The sequence below is a fragment of the Pteropus alecto genome, unplaced genomic scaffold (assembly GCF_000325575.1).
Source record: "Pteropus alecto unplaced genomic scaffold, ASM32557v1 scaffold79, whole genome shotgun sequence".
In the NCBI taxonomy this organism is placed as follows: Eukaryota; Metazoa; Chordata; class Mammalia; order Chiroptera; family Pteropodidae; genus Pteropus; species Pteropus alecto.
Genome location: NW_006494612.1, coordinates 5,843,631 through 5,849,486, shown reverse-complemented (window position 1 = coordinate 5,849,486; position 5,856 = coordinate 5,843,631). Strand labels below are relative to the sequence as shown.

General features: G+C 35.5%; 1 protein-coding gene and 1 pseudogene across 1 annotated transcript in view; both read left to right on the top strand.

The window, feature by feature from the left end:
- The window catches only part of METTL24 (methyltransferase like 24), a 65,265-nt gene that overhangs the window by 24,551 nt on the left and 34,858 nt on the right, over positions 1–5,856 (top strand). The window lies entirely within an intron of this gene.
- Positions 4,794–5,573, top strand: LOC102894117 (annotated as a pseudogene).

Below are 5,856 nucleotides of genomic sequence, written 5' to 3'. Positions count from 1 at the left end.
GCTTTAGAATAAAAGCAAAACTAAACCCTTCGGTGAGTGATCGTTCCCGTTAGGAATTTGCTTCTAGGAGGGGCTCTGCAATGCCAGATGAAAAGAAACATCGTTTCTGGCCTGTAGCTGCAAGGTCTGTTTTCATTTTTCTGCATGTGTATACACACTGGTAAATAGGACATGGCTCTTGCAGAGAAAGCAAATAGAAAACACACACACACACACGCTAAAAAAATGGCAGTGCTTTTTGCCTTGCCTTCACTCATTTTTCTGAAAGTGACTATGGAAACCAAAGGGTGTTCTTTTGCTTTCACTTCAGGACTTTAAAACATCTCATATAGATGTTTTCCATGTTAAGCTGTTACTTTTTCTTCTCCTTATCATACCTTGATTCCTGCCATTCAAACAAAGATGAAGGCAAAATGAAAGACAGTTTTCTGAGAAGGCGACAGATGCACATGGCTTTCATACTGCTTTTAAAACTCTTTGGTAATTTTAACTTCAAACCATAAATCAAAAAAAAAAAATCCTTTCTAAAGCATCAAGTGAGAGCAGCTTCCTCAGCAAAAGCACAGGAACCAGAAGCCCAGTCTGTCAGGGAGTAATATCACCTGAATCCAGTATTATTTGAAATGATTAACTGTCTTTGCTGCAGTGCTTGTTAGTACCTATGCATGAGAATTTTTCCAGAATATGACTAGAAATATTGAGTCTGAAATTTCTGCTCATATTAATCATAATGTATGTTTTTTTCCTAAGGTCTTTATTACATAGATGATCCAGGTTAGTTAATGAGAAATTATTATTATTTTTAGTCTTAAGCATGCTGCTGATGATAATATGAGTAGCAGGATTGTGTTAGAACTTACCTCTGTAAACTCCTTAAGCTAGGTTGGAGGCATGGGTCCTTTTGTTAATTTTTGGCATTGGGCAAGTCTTAAATTATTCTCTTTTAAAATGCTCAATTTCATTGTCAGTAAAACTGAGACAGTGATCCTACCTAAATGGATTGTTTTTGAGAATTAGATCAGAGAACACTGTGAAAGGCTCCAGCAGAGCGCCTGGCATGAATTAGTCATTCGATTGTAAATTTAAAGAATTTTTATTATCAATTTCAGGACATTTTTACTGAATTTCACAGAAATTGTTTTCTTCTTTGTTTTCAGGAAAAATATATTAGAGATTTCTCTGGAAATTGCTAACTGCACCTAATTCCAGTCAAGAGTTGTTAGTGAAAGCTTTGCGTGAAACTGAAGGGCAATTGGCCCTTCAGATGTGGTCTTCGAGAACTATTACTGTTTGCTGCCTCAGGGCACTGAACAGTTTTGCAGTGATTGTATAGAAAGTAATACTGTGCTGTATAGAAATTAAATAAGCTGCTGAACATTAATACAGAGCAGATGTAGACTAAGGGGTACGACTCAGGTGGAGTCAGATTTCCTGCCTGCTCAATGCAGAGGAGGGGGACCTCCCTCCCCTCCCTGGATGCTGCCTCAGAGGCTGAGTGTCAGCGTGGACTTTTATGGGAGGGGCAGGTTCTGCCTGCCTGCGCGGAGAGCTCACCATTGATCATGAAACATCAGTTCTGCTGTATGGTCCCTGCTGTGTTTGAGAGAATATGGGTTTTGAAATTAAACTCCAGAAAGTTTCCTTTTCCTTCTTTCTTATCAAACTGGCAAATATAAACAAGATATTGATACGTTGGAATGCTTTTTGGGAATAATACTGATGCTTTGCTGGTGGAGATGGAAAATGATAGACTCTTTCAGGAAGAAAATTAGATCATGTGTATATATGATGTCATTTCTATTCCTAGAAATCTTCTTTGCCTTAAATTCTAATTTGTCTGCTATTAGTTCTGCCATTCCAGCTTTTTTTTGGATAAGTATTTTTATGAAATGCCATTCTAGATTCTTTTATTTTCATTTTTTTAAAATATAATTTTGATGTAAGTGTAGCCTGTAAGAGTGGCATATTCAATATATGCTTGGATTGTGTTTTTAAATCCAGTCTGATCATCTCTGCCTTTAAACAGGCAATGTTCATAGTTATTGTGAGTACTGGCATATTTGGACAATTTTTACTCTTTTAAATTGGGCTCTTTTGATTTTCTGTACTTTTTCATTCCATTCTTGCTACAGCTTGTTTTTTTTTTCTTCTTCGTGGCTACCCTAAATTTTAAATATATATAGTTAACTATGCGATGTTAAAACAACATATAGAATTATCAGTATTTTTACATTCCTCCTAAATACAACAAGGATCACTGCAAATTAATTATCTATTGAACATGGCCAACCCACACTGTTATTTTTCTGGAGTTTTATCTTTTTTTAAACATTTTTTATGAAAAAATTTCAAACACAAAGGTTGCAAGTTGCAAGAATAATGCAGTGAACTCTCATATATTCCTTACTGAGATTCACTACTTGTTAGTATTTGCCACATTTGCCCTCTGATATATATATATGTATATATATATATTATATATGATATATACGTACTTACATATATGTATATACACACACACATATATTTGTATATGTATATATATGCATACATATGTATACATATATGTATATAAATATTTGTATTCAACTTTGTCTCTGCAAATTTAAAAAAACTCAATGGAAAGCAATGGATAGGTACTTTCATAATACAACTATCTGTATATGTGAGTTTAATCTATTTATGTTTATCATGATTGCTGACCTATTTGGATTAATTGCTTCTTACTTTGGTATATCTCAACCCAAGTTGGCATCATAATTATTGTAAAAACAGTGGAAATACTCTTACTAAAGTCAAGGGAAAATAAGGATGTGTGTCATCATTAAAAAAAAACTAGATTAGAGTTCTTTTTAAAATTTATTTTGTGATAATTATAGATTCACAGGCAGTTGTAAGAAATAATGCAGAGATTCCATGTACCCTCCCCAGCTTCCTCCAATAGCAAACTTATAGTATGATATCACAACCAGGATGTTGACAATGATACAGTTTGGATACAGAACATTTCTAGCACCATAAAGATAACGTTGTTCTTTTAGAGCCATACCTACCTTCCTCCCCGCACCTCTTTACCTAACCCCTGGTAATGACTAATTTGTTTTCCATTCATATAATTTTATCATTTCAAAAATGTTATATAAATGGAATCATAGAATGTGTAATCACCATTGTTATTTAACACAGTTTTCAAGATAATAGCTAACAATTAGAAGAGAGGAAGAACTTTTAGGCATAAAATTTAGGAAGAAAGAGGTAAAATTTTAATTATTATATGCACTCATTGGCAGATAATACGATCGCATACTGGAAAACTCAAGAGAATTTAATGAAAAACTATCAAGAAATAAGAGAATTTCATGAGTTGTCTGAATGCAGTATACAAACATGTAAAAACTGTACTTTTATGACTAACCAGTTAGGATGTATAAGGGAAGAGAAGACACCATTTACAAAAGCAATAGAAAGAGATAAAAATAAACAAGATATGCAAAATATACAAGAATAAAATGTTAACTAAGAATTTGAAAGAAGACTTGAACAAATTAAAAAACATAGTATATTCTTGGATAGAAGAACTCATCATCATAATGTTAATCTTTCTTATGTTACTCTATTCATTTAACATGATCTTAATAAAATGGCCAGTAGGATAATTTTTTTTTTTTTGGTTGAATTAACTAAGCTGATTCTAGAGTTCATATGGAATTAATGAGCAAAAATAGTCAATCAAATTTTGGCAAAGAAGAATAATTAAGGAGGTTGTTAGGCCTATGAGATATTAAAATTTCTTGTAAATCTATAATGATTACAGAAAAATGGTACATTTGCATTAATAAACAGATTAATAGACAGAATGAAAATCCAGAAGTAGATCCAAATACACACAAATTTGATATATGATAAAGTTGTTATCTTAAATCAGTGGGAAAGATGGATAGTTGAGTAAAAGTTATGTGGACAACTGGGTAGGCATTTGTAAAAAATTAATTTTGATCCATTTCTGATGCCTTCTATCAAAAAAATCCAAATCAATCAAAAAAATAAATGTTTTTTTTAAACTGACACTATAAAACTACTAGGAAAAAACTATGGGGAATTAAAAAAGAATCCTGGAGTAAGGAAGTTATAAAAGAAGAAATGATTAATTTGATTACATATAAATATAAAATTTCTGCCTGGTAAATATATCAAAAGCAAAATTAAAAGACAAACAACAAACTAGAGAATATTAATATTTTCATTGGTATATAAAGAGCTTCCACAAATCAATAAGGAAAAGATTAGCCACTTAATAGAAAATTAGATAAAGATGGAAAAAACAGCTCACAGAAAAAGAAATACAGATGGCTCATATGAAAAAGCATTCTAACTTGCTCATAGTAAAAGAAATACACTTAGATTCACCTATCAGATTATCAAAGATAAAAAGTGGCATGAATGTAAATTAGTACAATCTTTTTATGCAAGACAGTTTGGCAATATTACTACATTGCAAATACAAATGCCCTTTGATCCATCAATTCTACTTCTATGAATTTACCACATGGCCACACTCCCATATATGTGAACTGATTTATGAACAAGGTTATTTTTTGCTTCATTGTTTGCGATAGCAAAGAATGAGAAATAATCTACGTGTCCACCATTGTAGAAGTGTTTAAATAAATTGTAGAGCTTTTCATGGATTGCTTACAATGCCCCATGAAAAAGGAAAAAAACAATCTTTATGTATGATATGAAACAATTTCTGAGATATATTTTTAAGGAAAGGACTGCCAGAATCCGGAGTTATGGCTGCCACCATTCTCCACGCCACTTCTCTCTCCCCACTATTTCTCCGTCTCCTGTTCTTTCTGTTCCTCTTCGCTCCGCAGGGTGGCAGCGGCCTGCATACCAAGGGTGCCCTTCCCCTGGATACAGTCACTTTCTACAAAGGTCATTCCCAAAAGCAAATTCGTCTTGGTGATGTTCGACACTTACTATCTCTACAGTGAGAAGCAGGATGAGTTCAAGCATCTGGCTGAAAACTTGGCCTCCAGCGATGATCTCCTGGTGGCAGAGGTGGGGATCTCAGATTATGGTGACAAGCTGAATATGGAGCTGAATGCGAAATACAAACTGGACAAAGAGAACTACCCTGTCTTCTACCTCTTCCGGGATGGGAACTTTGGGAACCCAATCCTGCACAAGGGGGCAGTTAAGGTTGGAGCCATCCAGTGCTGGCTAAAGGGGCATGGGGTCTACCTAGGTTTGCCTGGTTGCCTGCCTACAGATGATGCCCTTGCTGAAGAGTTCATCAAGGCCTCTGGCGTGGAGGCCTTCCAGGCCCTCTCAAAGCGGGGACAGGACAACCTTGCAAGTGTGAAGGAGATTGAGAAGTGGGCTGAGTAATACTTGAAGATCATGGGGAAGGTCTTAGACCAAGGTGAGGACTTCCCAGAGTCAGAGATAACCCGGATCACCAACTTATTGAGAAGAACAAGATGAGTGACGGGAAGAAGGAAGAGCTCCAGAAGAGGTTAAACATCTTGACTGCCTTCCAGAAGAAGGGGGCCGAGGAGGAGCTGTGAAAAGACATTCCTGGGTTTTCCAGAGTTTGCTGAGGGTGGGGAGGGAGAGCTACCTGCTGGCTGTGAGAAATTCCTAGGATATAAGGGAGTGGTGGGGAAAGTGACACTAAACCAGAAATCTGAGCAGTGCTGCGACATTGATGCTGATATGACCGTGCTTGGGACATCTCTATGGCCAATCTGGATATAGCTGGAACATTTACTCAGATGGCTTGTGAAATTTCCCCTCAGAAGGAATTGGTGCTATAATGAATGTACAGCCCAGATCGTTGACATCTGTAAT